The 20,053-nt window shown below is 35.8% G+C and overlaps 1 protein-coding gene across 3 annotated transcripts in view; it reads right to left on the reverse strand.

The window, feature by feature from the left end:
* FSTL5 (follistatin like 5) overlaps positions 1-20,053 on the reverse strand; it is a 310,918-nt gene that overhangs the window by 165,574 nt on the left and 125,291 nt on the right. The gene's annotated exons all lie outside the window — the stretch shown is intronic.

Below are 20,053 nucleotides of genomic sequence, written 5' to 3' on the forward strand. Positions count from 1 at the left end.
CCACAAAAATGATCCAAGAGCTGGAGCACCTCTCCTATGAGGACAGGCTGAGACAGTTGGGCTTGTTCAGCCTGGAGAAGAGAAGGCTGCGGGGAGACCTGATTACGGCCTTTCAGTACCTAAAGGGGGCCTATAGGAAAGATGGGGAAAATCTTTTTAGTAGGGCCAGCTGTGTCAGGACAAGGGGTAATGGCTTTAAACTAAACCAGGGTAGGTTTAGACTGGATATAAGGAAGAAATTCTTTACAATGAGGGTGGTGAAACACTGGAACAGGTTGCCCAGAGAGGTGGTGGAGGCCCCATCCCTGGAAACGTTCAAGGCTGGGTTGGATGGGGCTCTGAGCAACCCGATCGAGTTAGCAGTGTCCCTGCTCACTGCAGGGGGGTTGGACTAGATGACCTCTCGGGGTCCCTTCCAACCCAAAACATTCTATGATTCTATGATTAACAAATCACCCTCTTATCTTGTTGTCATGACTGCCTTTTACTGTAATATTCGAGGAAATGTGAAGCAGATGTTTAAGTTACAATAATGAAGCTCTGTTTACAGGAGACCTCCCCCAGGCTGGATTAGCAGCACAGAGAAAAAGTTAAGAGTTCCTTTATTTATGTTCTAATTTAGCAAGCATTATTTGTGAAGTAGTTGTCTCCATGACACACAAATGGTAAATGGGCATTAAGAATGACCTTTATACTGAGGCAAAGTTAGTTATGCTTAACATAATTGAGAAAGACAGACTACTGGAAATATACTACAATTATATTATTTCCAAAAAACCTACTAAATTCTATATAAATATCTACATACATGAAAGAGTAATCTAAGCATTGTACATTATTTACTAACTTAATTCAGTTTTCTAGTACTTTTAAAAAAAAAAAAGTTGTGAACTAGGCTTCCTACAGAAATAAATAACTAATTTCTGAAAAATTACTAGAAAGCAATAACAGCAATTTTTATGGTTTCTTGTTCTTTTGTTTCCTTAATGGAAAGGACTAATTCTACCACACAGCAGACGAACAACAACAAAACCACCAAATAACCCCACCAAAACATAACCCAAAAACCTCTGGTATGATTTATTTGACCAGTTTTCTGACATCATCTGTGCAATCCTAGAAGGTGTGAAGAAACCTAAAAATGACAAGGCAAACACACTGGAATCAAAACACCATTCTCCGGTCCCATATATTGTAATTTCTGAAATAACAATAGTCCTAGAGTTTACTTAATCCAAACTCAAAGACAGTAGAAAAGTGGAAACAGTCAACTGTTTCCTTCCATTCCGTGCAACAGTTTTGCAGCTGTATCTCCGTTACCTAGGAAACAGCTGAAAGTTAGACTTTTAGTGCTATTGTCCTCCTAGACAGTACTGAATAGATATGTGCCCATAAAACAGAAAAAAAAGTTGTATTTGGCAATTTAAGTCTTAATTTGCAAGAGAAAGATCTATATCAAAACTAACTAGTTAGCTATGAAAGCTTGGCTAATGAATATACACATTATTCTTAATACCTGCAGAAAAATATTAAAGAACCAGCTAAGAGAATAGTTTAGGAGTCACTCCTTAAATACAAATTCATATCTCAGATTTTTGTATTACATAGTTTTTGGAAAAATACTAGTATACATAGGGAAGGAAAGAAATAAAATATCATTTAAAAACACCGAATAAGGACAAACCATCTGGTTTCTGTTCTCAGTTTTTTCATCACTTTCATGGTCAATACAGGTATTTTATCCTTTTCTTGCCATAACATCTACATAGCAGGAACAACTCTTATGTCAAAGAGCTGTTGAATCATTAGTATTCATGGAGCATCTATCTCCACAAAAGTCATCAGCTGCTGATACACAACTGGATTCTGAGATATTTTATGATTTTGAGCTGAGTTGTATCTATATAGCACAAATTGTTTCCAGAAAGCCATTTTTCCTTCAAAATTAAAATAAATTCATGTTTTCTGGAAGTGGCAACTAGTTTTCAGTGGACCATATTACATATGAACAGTTTTAAGTATGCCAAAACTGATATAAACATAAATCAGATTTTTCGAAAATCAATAGAACTGATAAGAAGCAAGCCTACTGCTAATCTTCTACACTTGTTTTGAACATATTCAGAATAATCTAATTAGCCAAAACCATTCACTACAAAATTAACAATTACATTCCATGCAGCAAAAAAGAAAAATTAATCAAAGATAACATACACACATACACTAAGACAGGTGTGTACATACAAGTTCATATGCACATATACACACCCATGCACAGGATGAAGAAGTCACTACAAATATGGTCTGATATCTGTTCCCTTTCAAATGTAACACAACAGACAACTCGAAGGTCTTCATCCATTCAGCTATTTTTCAAGATCCAGTCTCTATAGACGAAGCATGAAAGCTGTAATCTTATTTGTAGCCCTAACAGATAAAGGAACAGTTTAAACCACCAAAATTGCTTAGGTTTATTTGAAAGAAACTTCAGATATCATTCCACAATATCTTATTTCCCAATATCAAACTCTTATTTTCCAAATCTAGCGCTCAACAGTTTTGACCCTTATTCTCCACTCTCCCCATAGAAGCTCTGGAATTCATTTGTACATAGATAAAAATTCCTGGATAAACATGGATTAATATCAAAATTTTTCCCAGTTACAGATGTGTTTTAAGTAAAAGGTGAGCATTTTCTACCATTTTTTTAAAAACATAAGAGTCTAGGGCTGCAAATTTTGGCCCTACAGCTGCTCATTTTTACATATTCAGAGTGTCTAAAGAAAAAAAAAATGACATTTTTAATTACTCTGAGTTTGGCTTTTGGGGCTTTTAAAAATAATTTATATAGCACTCAAGCAGCACATGGGCTGCTTTATGTCTTATTTTGTGGTATCCATACTTTCCAATGACTTCATATATAATTATTTAAATTCAGCATTACCGTTGATGTTAGATATTTTGGTGTTAAGGACTTCAATTCTTCAGTTCTTCTGTGTAAATAGTTCGAAGTAGCTACAAGAATTGTTACGAGCGTTTAATGCAGTGTTGTCTATTTATATGCAATATATGTATTAAAATACCCCCATATACATGAATACCCTACTATCCAAAACAGGCACACAAATACAAAATTTTAAAGTTGTATCTGTTATTAGGCAAATATTTCTAAGTGACTACCATCACTGGTATATAAAATAGAACTGAAGCTAGCTTTTCAATGCCTTAGTTCCACTTTGTAAATAAGGAATAATGCTGTCTTTTCCTCAAATATTACTGGTTAAAATGCTCTTAAACCATTCTGATCTTTCAAAACTATAAATCATAAACAGAAGTCATAATTTTACTTAATTATATATATCTGTACAAGTCTGGTGTCTGATCTTATCTGGGGACATAAACAAACAGCTTTTCAGTGCTTAAACAATGAATAGTTCAGATAAATTATTCAGATTTTTTTTAAAGATATGCCACTTAGATTAAATACCATTAGAAGATTAATCAAATTTGCATTAAGAAGATAGAAAAGTAGGTAATAGTATTTCTTTTTTTTTTTTTCCCCAGGACTAGTTAGAACAAATATTATATGGTGTGAGAAAGATTAATCCAAAAAGTAACTAGGAAATTAAGAAAGACACCAAAATCAGCATTTGGGGTAGTGGTGGTAGATGGGAATTCTACTTGTTAATGCTAAAGAGTGGCTAACATATCACAGATCTCTTGACAGAAGAAAATAGGTCATATAAACTTTCACCTTCAAGATGACATTTCAAGGCTAAAGCAGGTTGACAATAATGATCAAACCATCATTTTCTACAGCTGAGAAAACACTGAATATACAGACTGTTTGGACTGCATGTTAGCATTACAAACACCATACGCAGAATTAGTCTGTAACTGGCAAACACAAAACTCCTCTGTAGGATTGACCCTGCCTACAAACAAATGATAGATCTGTACTGATTTCAACCAGCGATATCACTTCTCAAATTTTCTTGACAACCCAGTTGCTTACAGGTTATTCTACCATAAAAGAGATGAGATGAAAATGGGCACGTTTAACAAATGTGCCCAATTTTCCAAACAGAATATTTCAGGTATGTTATTCTTTTCCCAACATGTGCTGAAGAGATTACCTATTCCCCGATTTTTCATTTTCTTCTATCCAGCTGAAGCTTTCAGATCAGTCTTTCTATTTGTCTCGTACATTAAAAAAATAACTTCAATTTTGTAAGTAAAAATTCATGTACAACATTAATAAGAATATAACATAGACTTCCTTGTCCTTCCTAGATTATTACAAGAAAAACTGAGGGAGAAAAAGATAAACGCAGTGTGCCCCAAAGGCAGGCATTGCTAAAAATGAAGGTCGAGACAGGAGTTTACTGCAACATTTTATTTTCCCCTCTAGTGGAGTTTACCCAACCATTGCCGTTAGTCTTTCTCCCACAAGGCTTGGACAATTTTTGACTGGCAGTATCTAGTGATACTATGAAAGCTATGAAATGCTATAAGCTTACATTAAGAAGTATTCAAAATCTGGCAGGGAAATATTTATGGGATGTAAGCTTAGCCATAAATTTATGTTGAGTTCTGCTTTTGTTTCTCAGGAAGCAGGTGTCAGAGGGATCTCTTATTTAAAAAAAAAAAAAAAAATTACTGAAAGAGATGAAATATTACTTATATTAAGTCACAACATTCCTTTTCCCAGGGGCTCCCCAGAGATGCAGAGTATTTACAGGTTTATGAAAGTGACATCTCAAGACAGGGCTAAGCCTACCTAAAACAGCACTATGGTTAAAAAGGACAGTTTTGTTGCTCCATTTCTGTTCCTCCCCCTCCATCGCACTTCCTTTCTTTCACTTTTAGTGCAGTTGGCTTTTGAAGCTAATTACAGAAGTTGTTACATTCAGCCTTTTGCTATAGGAAAAAGAGAATTCACTTTATGTGTGTGTATATATGGAACCAAAAATTTATCATTATCCCAATTAATATTTTAAGCAGGCTACTAGACCAATTTATTTAACTAATTTAGAAAAGCCTCAGCAACACAGATAAAATTACTTTAAAAACCTTCCTAGTACCTTCTTGAAATATCTAGCTTATGCTTACCCTCCCAGTTTTTCTCTGGGTACTAAGGTTTCAATCTTCCACAGGAAGAGTGGGGGAAAAGTCTATAAGGAGCCAAGAGCATCCTGAGATCATCCTCAGGAAGAATATGAAGGTATGTTGAGAGGTTCCTCCTCTTCAGTCTCGGCATCTTCTTGGGCTAGTTTTATATGTTTCATTATTGGAGCCAGCTTCTTCATTTTGGTAACAAGGTTAAGTATGAATATGGACAAATCTTCCCCCAACCTCAGTAGAAATAAAAGGCTATTATTTGTTAAGCATAGATTATCCATACATGGTTTTGAGAGAGCTTAATGTAAACAGGGTAGGCAATAGTCATCTGACTACTAGACAATTTTTGAAACTGGTAAAATTACCGCAGGCCAAGGCAAGACCGAGCAAGTCCCAAGACCTTCTGCACTGTCAGGTCAATAAAAAGGGGTCAAGGGGGTTTTGTGGTGGGGGTTTTTTGGGGTTTTTGTTGGGTTGTTGTTTTTTTTTTAAACAGGGGGAAAGAAAAAAAAAATCACATTCTACAGGGCTATTCATTTTGAGGCATGATTACTGTATAAGCTAAAGGAATTCAGAGAAATCTGAGCTATAGTGTACCAAGGTCAGTAAGTGTACATAATGAAACTTGATTTTAGCTGACCTAAGGAAGAGACGTAAATAGTGCTTTTCCCAGGCTGAGCATCGTAGTTCTGTACCTGTTCTCCACTTTCTCCATCCTTCCCACAGAGGAATAGGCTGGTTTGGCAATAGGAGGAGGAAAACAACATTTATAAATTGAAAATCAAGTAAAGGAGAGTGCAATTTGCCTTGGAATCCACACCAGAATGTAACCTAACCATTCCGGCTTGGCAACAGCAAAAGCATGTGGGCAGGCTGATAAGGCTTAACAACTTCGTGCATTGCTTCCAGGTTAAGTGCTTCTCTACTGTATTTTGAGGTTTAAACAAACTTTGAAAACTGATCATTTATGGTTGGGAAGATGACGTCAAAAGGATTTTAGTGAAATCAGAAATATTGCTGAGACCTGAGTGGAGCCCCATTTATTTTAATGTTACCAGCTTATCTACTATAATTTAAATTTCTGCATGTTTAACTAATTCTCTGTTCCAGAAAGGTGATTTAGGAAAAGACAGCACCGTACTATAAAGATAGATACCAGTATCTCCTTCAGCTATGCATGAAGGGCTTAAGTATTGTAAACATATCTGCTGACATTTTATAATGACACACCTTATCATAGGCCTTACAATATTATTACGTGATGGATCAGGCAAAGGTAAAGTACTGTGACAATCAGACATTGGTAATACCCACTGTGGAGGCGTTATATTAAAACCTCCGTATTCTTTTAACTGTAACTTGGCATCACACACATGTATCTGAATTTTTGCTCATACTAATCCTTGAAATTACAGTTGTGTAAATCAATGCAAGAGAAAAGCTAGGCCCACATAAGCTCACTTTCACTTACTTTTAGAGTTACAGTGTGTATCTTGCAAAATTGTGGGATTATACACAAATGTATTTTGACCAGTCATCCCTAAACAGAATTTGGATCATTGTTTCCTTTCACAGACAGTCACAGAAAAGGCTACCTAGAGAGAGTAGATCAATAATTTTATTCTAGCTTCACTATGAAGAAATAAATTTTTTAGTCAGTATTCTCTATACAACTACAAAAAGCCTGCTGACCTAGTCGTTGTTTCAGACATTACCGTCTGTCTTTACATACAGCTTTGTATCGTTATTCCTCATCTGAGGTTTGATGCAGAGAGACATTAAAAAAAATTAGCCTCTTCAGCTTTTAACCAATTGAAATGAAATTCATAGCTTTATTTTCTTACAACTGAAGCTTTGCTTTTGTTTAAGTGTTTTGTTCAGCACTTAACCTTCAGCAGAAGATGTCTTTGTTCACATAGACTTACATATTTTAAAAGTAATTTCATTTCTATTTGGTTTCATATTGATTCTGTGTTTCTAGATACTATCCTTCACATAATTCAGAAAGAAATGCCTACTGATTATCATTAATTTATGACACTGACCTCCCTCAAAGCAGGCAGCAATTATTCAAATTGAACTTTGACAAAATTTAAACACGTAAGTAAAACCATCTTTTCCATTACTGTTTATGAAAGAAATGGTACAAGACAAAGCTTACTTTAAAAAGTGGGTTTGAATTTGTTTTTCTTAAAAAAAAAAAAAACAAAACACCAAAAACCCACCAACAAAAACACACACACAAAAACCAACAAAACCCCCCAAAACTCAGAACAAGAAAAGCTGATATTTAACAGAAATTTCAGCATTTTATTACTATAAAGTAAGGCTAAATCCCAAACTTTAAATACCCAGCTTTGTATCATGCTATGTTTCTAGCCTTTCTAACCTACAACTGCATTAATATCACAATTTAAAAGTCTAGCAAGAATTACAAATAAATGGATTTTTTGAAAAATATTTGTAACAAGTTTAAAACAAGGCTTATAAAGGGCACAGAATTTCTACTACAAGAGAGGAAGTATATACACACATACATATAAAAACAATAACCAGATGCACATATGCAACAACTGAAAATATGTATTCAATTTTTAAGCTTGACATTTTTCCTTACAAAAAAAATAATCAATTGTTGGAAAGTTAGGATGGAAAATTGCTGAAATTTGGTGCCATATAATGCTAACTCAGTGGTTTTATTTTTTGCCAGAAATGGTATGGTACAAATTTTCCTAAGAATTACAGAATTTTCACATTTCTCCACCCATCATCTCACTTCTCAGAATCAGTAGGGTTTTCTTAGGTTTGGTATAATTTTTGCTGAGGTAATGCCCTTTGGATTAGAAATACTTCCAGTTTATTTTCCTAACCTAAGAAACAATTTGTTCTAAGAAATTTTTGAGTGTATTGTAACACCTTCACTTCACTCTTTTGTTTAAGTAATGGCCTCTCAACAGTTGAGTTCCTATGGCATAAAGAGAGTACTGAAAGTTCTACCGCACCTAACTCTCCTGAAGAGTCAAGACACTTTTTATGAAATTGGTTTTTGTGTGCAAAGTGTGCGATAGTGCTTAACAACTCAAGTTCCACCAAAACCACTTTTCAGTAAGATATATCTACACTCTGGAAAAGGTTACTACGGTTTATTTCATAGGAGTAGTTCATACAATAGATAAGTTGCAGCTGAAATTTAGAGAGAACATACTAAAGAAGGCAACCTGGTTGAATTTGGTCTTGGTATGCTTCATTTTACTTACTGAAATTATTTATATATCATCCTATTTTAAGGCAAGTTTTGAAGATAAAGAGAGGATTTTCTTCTTCAGTTTTTGAAAAGCTAAAGAAAAACACTTAAATTAATATGAATTCAAATAAAAAAATTTCCAATCAAAGGCAAGCATAATAAAATCAGTTAATGATTAGAAGTCTACCTCACCTTTTCTACAAGTAAACAGTCTATCTTCTCCCTCTTACGATATTACTGAACTTTAATTCTTTTCTTTATAGGTACATATCAGAACTGAAATTTTACATGCAATGAAGTTTCAAATTGTCACCTAAACAAATGACCTTGTGACTTAAACAATAGGAATTACATAGGCAGCACTAGCCACATGCCTTGGACATGAGGCATTCATCACTGTCAAGCACTGTGATAAAGATCCTGACAAGGAAAACCTCCATCACAAATTTGAATATATATGTGTCAAAAAAACCAAACAAAACACCCAAGTAATTCTGCATACTCCATTGGTAAGAAAATTATCTGTATTTATGAGACATGCAAACCAAAGCAATTTGAAGGTAACAAGAACCCAAAAAAATTTCCTACCATTTTAACATCTTCTCTGCTTTTCATGTCATCACTTCACTTGATTAAAGCAGAATGAAGGGGATTGATTGTTTTTTTTTTTAATTGCCCTAATTTCAGTTTATTATAATCCTTTTGCTTTCTCTCTATGACTGTTGGATAGTGTTACTAATTTAATGCAGCTGCCTCCCAACCCCAATGATGACTGTCTCGTAACCGTAACGCAAGACAAGTGTCAGACATACCAAGATGTCTATATAAAGAGTACCATATGCATGTCAATCATTTCTATTAAGATGCCAAAAGAAAGTTATATGCAGGCCATCTTTTACATCTGAACCAAAGAGAACACTTTTAAATATGTTATTTCAGCAGTAACAATTTTGCTGATGGATTCTGACATCTGTCAGTGTATACACCAAACAGAGCTAACTTTCAAAGTAAGCATGGAATGAAATTATAATTTGAATGGTTTTAATGATTCTGCAATCATATTTCTTTCCTGGAACAGTACTTTTTGGTTTGGGTTTTTTTAAACAGCAAAAGTATATTTGAATTTACTTATCATAAGTTTTTATGCTAAAAATAGATATTAAAAAAAATCAAGATGTACTCTTACTAAATGACAACAGCTGACTTGAAAGACCATTTGTGGGTGAAAATGCTATATAACAATTTGTGTCACAATTTTTAGATGTTAAAGACATATTCCAGCTCTGTGTTATTTCATGTCAATAAAAAGTGGAAAGCTTTCATAGTTTTTTTTATTGCTCCCCCAGACTAAATAAAATGAGTCTTCGATAATGTCAAAATTTACTTATGTTTGTATTGCCTAGTTAATGGCTTTTCTTGAGATCATTTTAGGGATCACTGAGCGCAGTGCTAAGAGATTATGGAAGGTCTTGGTAATACCTAACACATATATTGCTTCATGAACAGGTATATTTGTAGTTACTATATATTATATAAAGAATCTGAAATAGATGGTTTATCTAATGTAAACATGACACTGAACACAAGACAACATCTAGCACTTTAAAACAAGGACTTTCAACCTGTTACTAATATGGGCCACAGAGCAATTCTGGGCCCATCTATCCTCTCACAACAGACTGTGTAACTGCAGCAAAGATGACAATTTTAATTCCATGCACCTCCTCTTCAAAGATAGATGAAGGGAGGCATTGTAAGATTTCAAAATATCGAACCTGCAAAATCGATATAATTCTTCTCCATTTGTAGAAAAGGTACACCAATGTCTGCCGCTCCTATTCCTATCTATACATCAGTTGCTACTTACATCTCATTTTCAGATTTTTGCTGATAAAAAACATCTTCACTGTCTTTTAGCAGGTTGAGAGTTTCAAGAATTTGACATAGTGACAGGATCCAGAGTCAGCTGAAGGCCAGAGGTAGAATTCCTGCCCTCAAAGCTTTCATTTTAAAGTAAATAAGGCTTCCAGTCTCTAAAAACAAATACTGAACATGAAAAAGGCAACATTATAGGTTGTCTTTTGGGGTATACCTCTTTAGGGGAATTCCAATTCAAACCATGCTCTGTCCCACCATATACTTTGAGAAGCTTCTGCACAGAGGCTCAGCTGGTCTATGGAGAAGGAACCACATTATGACTCGAAGACATTTTACCTGGTCAGAGTGCAACACCAAGACAACATACAGCAAGAGCAGAGAAGCTTTCAGCGACTGAACTATACTAACAAGTGCAAATAGAAGACCACTCTTAACAGTGAAAGAAAATTCTACATATTAAGAAAAAAAAAAAAAAAGTGTGAATGTTGAACAATAGATTTAATGTATCTGATAAATCTCCAAAATAATAACTTAGGAAAAACAGGGCTCAATTTTTTTCTCAAAACTATGGAAGGAATCATTACATTCAAATGCTTCCTTAACATAAAGGAAAACCTAATTTTCAAAATACCTTACTTTTTCATCAGACATGATATATCATTTTAGAGTAAAATCAGTCCCAGTTTCAAACATAATATTCCAGTTACCTGTGTTAACAAAGAACAGTAGCAGCTGTGCTGGTTAACAGAACTACAAGAACAGGAAAATAATGCGAGATGGGAGGCCTGGACAACATAGAAACTCCAAGCACAAATATATTGTGAAAATGCTTTTTTTTTTGAATTTTCAGACTGTCAAATGACAGAAACAAATATCAAAAAAGTTCAAATATAAGAGTAGACACATTAAACAATAACTGCCATTAAAAAGTCACCCCCGACATATAATATTACTGTAAATATTCCAGAGAAAATATAATATTGGGAAATTATGTCAGAAACAGAGCATGTATACAGATATGTATACTTATGTGTACCAAAAATAATAAAGGAACAGCTAAGTTCATTTGTAAATAATATATAAGTATTTGTTCAAAGCATTTAGTATTTTGAAAAGCGTCAATTACCCAGTTAAGAATGGGAAAATAATACCCGGATAAGACTGCTTACTATAACTACATTCACAGCAGAACAATTTTAGCTGCTATGATATTTTTGTTTCAGAAAAACAGGAATACAGTGGGAACACTACAATAAAGTGTTAGGAGTTGCATAGAAATAATTATAAACAACAATTATCCTCAGTTCTCATTTTTGTACTAAATAGCAGTCAATTCAAGAAACTCATTTGAGAAATTCTACAAACTGTACATAAATTTCATCTTTGTTGGTTGCTTGAAATAGCAGGCACAGATTTGATTTTCCCTCCATTGCAGTTTCTTATACTAAAGAACACTGTGATAAAGAAATTAATATTTTGATAAAGATATTTCCTTTTCATACATAAGAGAAAAATATACAAATACAATTGTACTACTACTATCAGATTACTTAGGGGATTTAATCAAACTCTATTTTTGAAAACTCATTCTAATTCAAAATCAAAATATAAGGAATTGACAGAAAACTCATGTACTGTCTAAAAACATACTTTATATACACTGAAAAATGGTGACAAAAAACTCTAGTGATTCAGTATGACTGAATTCTGCATACAAGCCTTTCATTTGGGGTTCATTTCCTCACTAATTAGACACCCAAAGCATATTTTCAAAAATCCCTGTCTGGAAGTAAAAAGCATGTATTAACTACTATTACTCTTGAAGTCTTCTAATACTAGTATCCATAGGCATACGAAACTGATTTTAAAGACTGAAGAAATCTTTAGAAAAAGCAGTACATTGGAAAGAAAACTGTACTGTGGTACATAGCCCTCTGTGTGAAGGGATGACACTTACTTTAATGGTTTGTAAGTCTGTGCAGGTTTAACCTAAATGTGCCTCTAGACCTTGACTGGAAAGGGTAGAAAAGGAAAAAAGGTGGAAAAGAGCTTCATATTACCTTAATTCAAAGATTATTTTCACGTTAGGTAGCTTTCATAGCTTTCTACCACTGATGGGTAACCAGAACTTAGCCTTTTATCGAATTCAGAGACCAAATTCTATCATTTACAAACAAGGGGTTCCACAACATTCAAAGAATCATAGAATGTTTTGGGTTGGAAGGTGCCCCTAGAGGTCATCTAGTCCAACCCCCCTGCAGTGAGCAGGGACACTGCTAACTAGATCAGGTTGCTCAGAGCCCCATCCAACCCAGCCTTGAATGTTTCCAGGGATGGAGCCTCCACCACCTCTCTGGGCAACCTGTTCCAGTGTTTCACCACCCTCATTGTAAAGAATTTCTTCCTTATATCTAGTCTAAACCTACCCTGGTTTAGTTTAAAACCATTACCCCTTGTCCTGTCACAGCTGGCCCTACTAAAAATTCACACTGTAGTGGCAAGGAATATTATTCGTCTCAGAGAAGGAATAATACTACTAATAAACATAATAATGACAAAACAGTGGAATTAAAGCACTACATAGATTTGCTTTGCAAGACTAATATTATTTAGTCCCACTTGCTTAGACTGTACGTTATATATTCAGTGCCCCCTAAAAAAGCTGGAGTTCCTGCTTGTTCTCCAGACTAAGACATTGCAGGCTTTCCAGATGGAGTCACTCCACAAATAATCTTGATAATGAGAGTGAATCTTCTCCCCCTTCTTTTTTCTACATTCCCTAGCTAGTAAAGGGGGAGTAGAGAGGGTGGACATAAAATTGTCTTTTAGAAATAACAAAATAACCATTAATTTATATAAAGATGAAGATATTAAAAGCCACTGGTATTATTGCTCAGTTTCTTTTTCTAGATTTATGTATGGACATTCTTCGCATCTGGATTGGCAGGGTGATGTTCCTGGGTTTGGTTGGGGGTTTTTTTGGTTTTCTGTTTTGGTTTGGTTTTTTGTTTTTTTTTTTTGTTTTTTTTTTTTTTTTTAAGGAAAACAGGAATACAAAAGTTCTCACTTCAGTACTTCTCAGAAATTATTATTCTCCCATTAGATGTATTGGCAGGAAATAAAATAAACAGCATTTAGATACAGATTTTCACCTTTATAAATTAATAAGCTTATTTCACCTTCTGACTTCATTCACTCTGTTGTTGGAAGAAATAGTCACGATCCTTTCCCAAATATTAAAAATAAATGTTTCTGAAGTCTCAAACAAATTATAAAAACTTAATTAAAAGTAACCAGAATTCTCTGAAATACAAAGTCCATATCTGTATTGTCCTGGTTTCAGCTTGGACAGAGTTAATTTTCTTCCTAGTAGCTGACATAGTGCTGTGTTTTAGATTTAGGATAAGAAGGATGTTGGTAACTCACTGATGGCTTAGTTATTGCTGGATAGTGCTTACACCACCAGTCAAGGACTTTTCAGCTTCCCCTGCTCTGCCAGGTTCACAAGAAACTGGGAGAGGGCAGAGCCAGGACAGCTGACCCCAACTGGCCAAAGGGCTATGCCAGACCATAGGATGTCATACTCAGTATAGAAACTGGGGGGAAAGCTGGCTGGGGGGCAGCAATCGCTGCTCGGGGATTGGCGGGATATCAGTCAGCAGGTAGTGAGCAATTGCATTGTGCGTCGCTTGTTTTGTGTATTCTTTTCTCATTATTATTGTTATTATTATTTTATTTTCCTCTGATGTTCTATTAAACTGGCTTTATCTCAGCCCACAGCTTTTTTTTTTTTTTTTTCCCCTGATTCTCTCCCCCATCCCATCAGGGGGCTGTGAGGGGAGAGTGAGCGAGCAGCTGTGCGGTGCTTAGTTGCCTGCTGGTGTTAAACCACGACAGTATTTATACATTGTGACTGCTACAATGAGTTAAAAAATTTTTTTCTGCCATGTAATAAATGGGCCAAAATATCAGTGTGTAAATCAGACTGTGGTCCCTTGTGCATATACTGCATATAATATATTACTGGATTGAACTGAATAGGAAGAGAATGGGAAGCAAGTACCTATGTGTCATGCAGTTCTTTAAGAACTCTCTTTTTGATAAATTAATGTTTCTTTAAACCTCCAAGGAGCTGTCATCACAGAGTTCAAAACTTTAGTGATTCCAAGCAATGCCCTGACCACTTAAAATCACTTTGAGTCCTTCCTGTGAATAAGGATCTTCGTTAAAGGCTGTCAACCATGGCTAATTCAGCAAGGGTATACCGCTGTGTGAGAGTAAACAGAAACAGCAAGAAACCATGATACATGTCTCCAAGAAAGGGATGTTCTGGTTACATTTGTAGGTCAGCTGAAATGTGTTATAAGCCTTCAAGGCAGATCCATTCCTTCTGATTTGTAAGAGGTTTCAATGCAATCTGTTATTCTTGAAAATTTAGCCAAGAAAAACAGTCAAGAGTTTTGGGACTGCATTTGAGATGTAATGCTTGATGTATGGACAGCTTCACAGAGTCACAAGGCCTGAAAAAGGGGTCACTAATATGAGAAGACATACTACTGAAGGTGGAAATTGGTTACTAAATATGAACCTATTACCTAGGCCAAAAACAGTGCTTGCATTTGTTCACAAGAGATGTGGATATGAAAGGGCTTCTTATGGAAGGCCCTCTCAACTTTAACCTAAATCACAAGGAGGGAGATTTAAAGAAGTCTCTTATATCAAAGTACTCTTCTTAATCCTCTTGAAGAATGTTTTAAATTCATTTGGATATGGTATGTGTCACCAGGGAGGGGTGTCCCCTAATTCTAACCTATTCTAAGTTACAGATAAATGATCTCATGAAGAAGACAACACTTTGCCTTAATGTCCTTAATTCTCATGTTAAGTAAATTAGTGTGTGCCACACAAGTGAATTACAGTCTATTCTCAGAGTCTGTACTCCTGATGATAAAGCTGATCTGACCTTAAAGAAGGTGGGGACAGCTTTGATAGCCCAGGCTACAGAGATATCCCTGAGGCACCTTGGCAGACTCAGTCTCAGATACTGAACAAGTGCCAGAGGGCACCAAGAACTTGAAGAAAAGGAACTGAAAAAGAAAATCTATTTCAGAAAAGATTTAAATGTGAGAGGCCTGACGCTAAAGTGAGATCATCTCATCAAGTCATGTTCCTTAGCAGGGCAGACGGTGACAATCATGGCATGGGCACGGACGTTTGGTGACAATCATGGCATGGGCACTGATATTTCTGCTACTAAAGGTATCTTACCCATTCGTTGACTCAGATCAACCCTTTTTGTTTCCACAGTGGAAGCTTCTGATTATAAGCCATGATCTCAGACCCATTTCAGGTGCTGAGAGCAGCCACTCCGGCTATGCTGAGAAACCAATCTATATCCTAACTGGGCATGATCTTCTAGTTCCCCAACTTCTGACAGTTCTAAAGGACTATGAAAAAGACAGATAAAAAACCTCAGCAGAATAAATTTACAAGTCCACGTGTGCCAGGTGTGTTATGAACTATAGGCCAAGCAGATCCAGAGCTGTAAAGGTCACAGGCAGATTAACAAATCTGTTATTCCATTTTTTTCCCCCAAGGCAAAGAGAAACCTAACATGTAAAAAGAAAATCATAACAGTAAGAACAAGTATAAAAAAGGTAAGCACGTCTGATTAAAAAAAACACAGATTATTTTAAATGAATATTTTGAATCAGGACAGGAAGACAGAATGAAGGATGTAGGGGTACACACCAACTTCTTAATCCACATATATGAGCACAAAACACCCCCAGTAGATACTGCTGAAGCCAAAACACTTACCAACAACAAACATTTCTGACATTGAGCATTTCAACATCTATGTGGACTAGTCTTAAAAGCAAGTATAGACTGCAATTCATGCTGAACAAAATACTACCATTGCTTTGCTACAAAGCTTCTTGCAAAGGGTCAAATATAGGAATCTAAACTGAATTCCGAGCATTCACTAACTTTATGGTGTATATCTCAGCAAAAGAGCTGTGGAACACTCAGAAATTTTTCTCAGCAGAAAATTTTCCAGCTGAACATTCACAAGTGGGTATATATTTAGGCAGTTCTTTGAGTCTTCTTTTATCCCTTATCATCAATACATGCTGCCATGGTCTGACCTTCTGGAACAGAGTCTGTAGTCAATATTTTCCTTCAAAGCTAGTTCTCATCATACAATACCGATGGTGACTTGTTTGCCAAAGATAGGCCTCTAAGCAGAATTTCACGAAGCATAACTTAATATAACCACTTCTTGGTATGTACTAGGATACTGTCAGATACGAAGAAAAAAATTTTGTCAGAACAGAAATATCTGGTCAGCAACAAGAACTGGCTGTTTAAATACCAGCTTTCAGATGCGGTTTCTGTTATTGTCCTTTTGCCATCTGACACTAAAATCAGATCAAACTTATTTAAATTATTTGTTCAATAATAAAAAAATCATGCTCAGAAAATATAAATATTGTCTTTTCAGAAAAACTTATATACTAAAGGCAAATTCACATAATATAATCATACATCTATTTCCCTTACCTCACTCTATTTCTCTACCACTAAATTTTCTTTGATAGTTTCTGACTTGTTACACAAGTTCTTTTACTCACTGCAGTAGAATTAATCATGCTAAAAGCAAAAGAGACCTTGCACTCTTGTATTAGCACTGAATTGCTGGACTACCACAACATTTTGTTCCTCAATTACTCAATGAATGAATATGCAAAGAATCTCTCAGCAGCACACTCTGAACATTTCCACAGATTACTGCAATTGTTCTAGATTATCATCCCCCGAGCCCTAGAGCAAAGAATGATAAAAGTCTTGATGTGCTTTCCCCATGGACATAACGTTTCTATCAAACAGATGGGTGGATTTCCTCAATCTTTCTAATAAGAATTAATGGAAATTAAAAAAGGATTTATTGACTGATGGCAGATGGCTGAAGGATTTTGCAGAGGTATGACTCATGTAAATTACAACAAAAGCAAATTCAACCTCTTGCTGTGGACAAAAGGTTAGTTCTGCATTAAATTAGGAGTATCCTGCTCAGATGTTAAAAGGAAGCACTTTCTTTTTTACTTTGTCAGACATGACCATGCTAAGACATCAATGGTCCCTCAATCATCATGCATAGTGCAGGCCTACTTTGCATTCCTGGGAAGAAGCCCATAGAAACACTTATGATAAAACACATTATGCTCAGATTTAAAATAGCTGCAGCCTGTGTATGTAATTCAAATTGTCTCCTGCAGCCCCAGCTCCTCACAAGCTATAGCCTTTTCCTTGTCTACTAACAGGTTCCAGTGTTTTGTGGTCCTCATGAATAAAGCAAAGGTGGTAACAGCTAGAAGGAAACGCACAGGTTTCAGTGTTACCCCATCTCCTGCAGATATGAACTCATATTAGAACACATCACACTGAAACAGTTATTATCACAAGTCTAGGAAAAACTGACTTGCTATTTGAAAGTAATGAAGAGTCATCACCTCCCTTTTTCACAGCTGAGTTTGGATACCAGTAGATTAATAGAATTCTCTGCCAAAGGCACATATTGCTGCTCCTGAAGCTTCGATTGCCATCAGCAACTGCAAAGTTATGGAAAACCACCCAACAAACTACCCATTGGGTAACGCCACCCGTACAAATGGCAGAGTGCTGCATCGTGCTGTTCACCCCGCCCTGGAAGCATATGGAGATCTCTTGCAGTCCCACATTTTCCACATTGCTCAAAGTTCTTTGATAATGCTTTCTTCAGGACAGGCACAGGGGATTCTGTGCAGCCACATCATGCTCCTAAGAAATGCCAAAACAGAGGTCACTGAACTATCTTCCGTAGAAGATAGGTATTATATTAGCAGAACGTTCAGCCCAGTATTTCAGCTCACAGCTGAGTGTTGCTCATTCCCAAAGACATACGTTTATGAACACTGGATCAAGGGAAGATCAGATTTGTTTTCATTTTCTGTGCCTGTATAAAATCTAACAGTCCTGGGTCTAAAACCACTAGAACTGAAATTATAGAACACACTTTGGGTTTTATGTTCTCATAATATTCTATTACTATATAGAAAATGGATTTGTTCTTTGATAAAAATTATGTGTGGAAAGAAAATATTATCTCTGCAAACAGAAAGAATTATTATAACCCAAAAATCAAATAGGTTCTACTAATTAGATATCCTAATAACAACTTGTTTTTTCCTCATCCACACAGGCCTTGATAAACTAATATAATATTAAGTTACAGGCTCTGAAGCCTCAGAAATTATACATTAAAAAGCAATCATTTGTTTATAGGTCCCATTAAATGGTTTTGTTCCTTGAGTTAAAAAAAATAAAGGAACTCTTCTGCTTTACACTGTTGTATTTAAAGAAACTAATCAGAGTTAACCCCTGTTTCTGGTAAAACAGTAAACCAATTAAAAATAACTTTTGTCAAGACAATAATGTTTAACCAATATCTGCATTTTAATATAACATCTTTTAATATTTGTCTGATTTAATGATCCATTTCATTTTTAAAAGCACATTGGAAATAGGTAAGGTGACTGTGCTGGGGCACTGGTTTGCTGCCTGCTACTTTTTTCCCTCCAGAACAACAGCCAGAAGAGCTGCCCAGGCAGGGGTTGTGCTTTCACCCGGCAGGCAGCTGAACACCACCCAGCCTCTCGCTCGCTCCCCCACTCCCCAGTGGGATGGGGGAGAGAATTGGAAAAAAGTAAAACCCATGGCTTGAGATAAAGACAGCTTAATAAAACAGCAGAGGAAAAGAATAACAATGAGAAAAGAATACACAAAACAAGAGATGCACAACGCAATTGCTTACCACCTGCTGACTGATGCCCCACCAATCCCCAAGCAACAGTTGCTGCCCCCCAGCCATCTTCCCCCCCAGTTTCTACACTGAGTATGGCATCATATGGTCTGGCATAGCCCTTGGGCCAGTTGGGGTCAGCTGTCCCAGCTGTGCCCCCTCCCAGCTTCTTGTGCCTCTGGCAGAGCAGGGGAAGCTGAAAAGTCCTTGACTGGTGTAAGCCCTGTGTAGCAACAACTAAACCATCAGTGTGTTACCAACCTTCTCATCTTAAATCCAAAACACAGCACTATGCCAGCTACTAGGAAGAAAATTAACTCTACCCCAGACAAAACCAGGACAGTAGCCTATGTGAAATATGTTTTCTTACTAAGAAAAAAACTCCATGCAAACAGTTAAAATATAATTACTGGATTATTTGAGCTCCATCTAGATAGTAATATTAGATGCAATTCCAAAATGTTAATGTATTTTCATGTTCTAGATTTTAGGTGAAACTTCCCTTAATCAACTTTACCCAAGAGAAATTGCAAAAATAATCTTAAAATGACCTCTAAGAATTGTTAGCTCAACATACAATATAGTTCTGGTAAGTTTTTAAAATGAGCAAAGCTGTTCCCAGGAATATTCTTTGTACCTCAAATTATTAATATACTTGTACAAAACATGCAGGCGTTACCAATCCTATCCAAACCTGTTCAACAATTTAAGAAACAGTACACACGTTTTATGTTTTGCTGGCAGATGACTACATTCTGATGAACAGTGTGCAATTTAGAAAGTAGTCAGACCTGATTTCAAGAGTAATGTGTACTCAGAAACAGTTTTCGTTAGTAATGCAATACAGATACTTGAAGAACTTGTATGGCTATATGCACAAGTAAATAGAAACACATGACCTATCATACATCTATTAAAAACAACATTTATTCAGTTCAGTCAATGATAATATTGCTGGTCTGCTGAAA

This window comes from Egretta garzetta, unplaced genomic scaffold (genome assembly GCF_000687185.1).
Source record: "Egretta garzetta isolate BGI_Z169 unplaced genomic scaffold, ASM68718v1 scaffold615, whole genome shotgun sequence".
In the NCBI taxonomy this organism is placed as follows: Eukaryota; Metazoa; Chordata; class Aves; order Pelecaniformes; family Ardeidae; genus Egretta; species Egretta garzetta.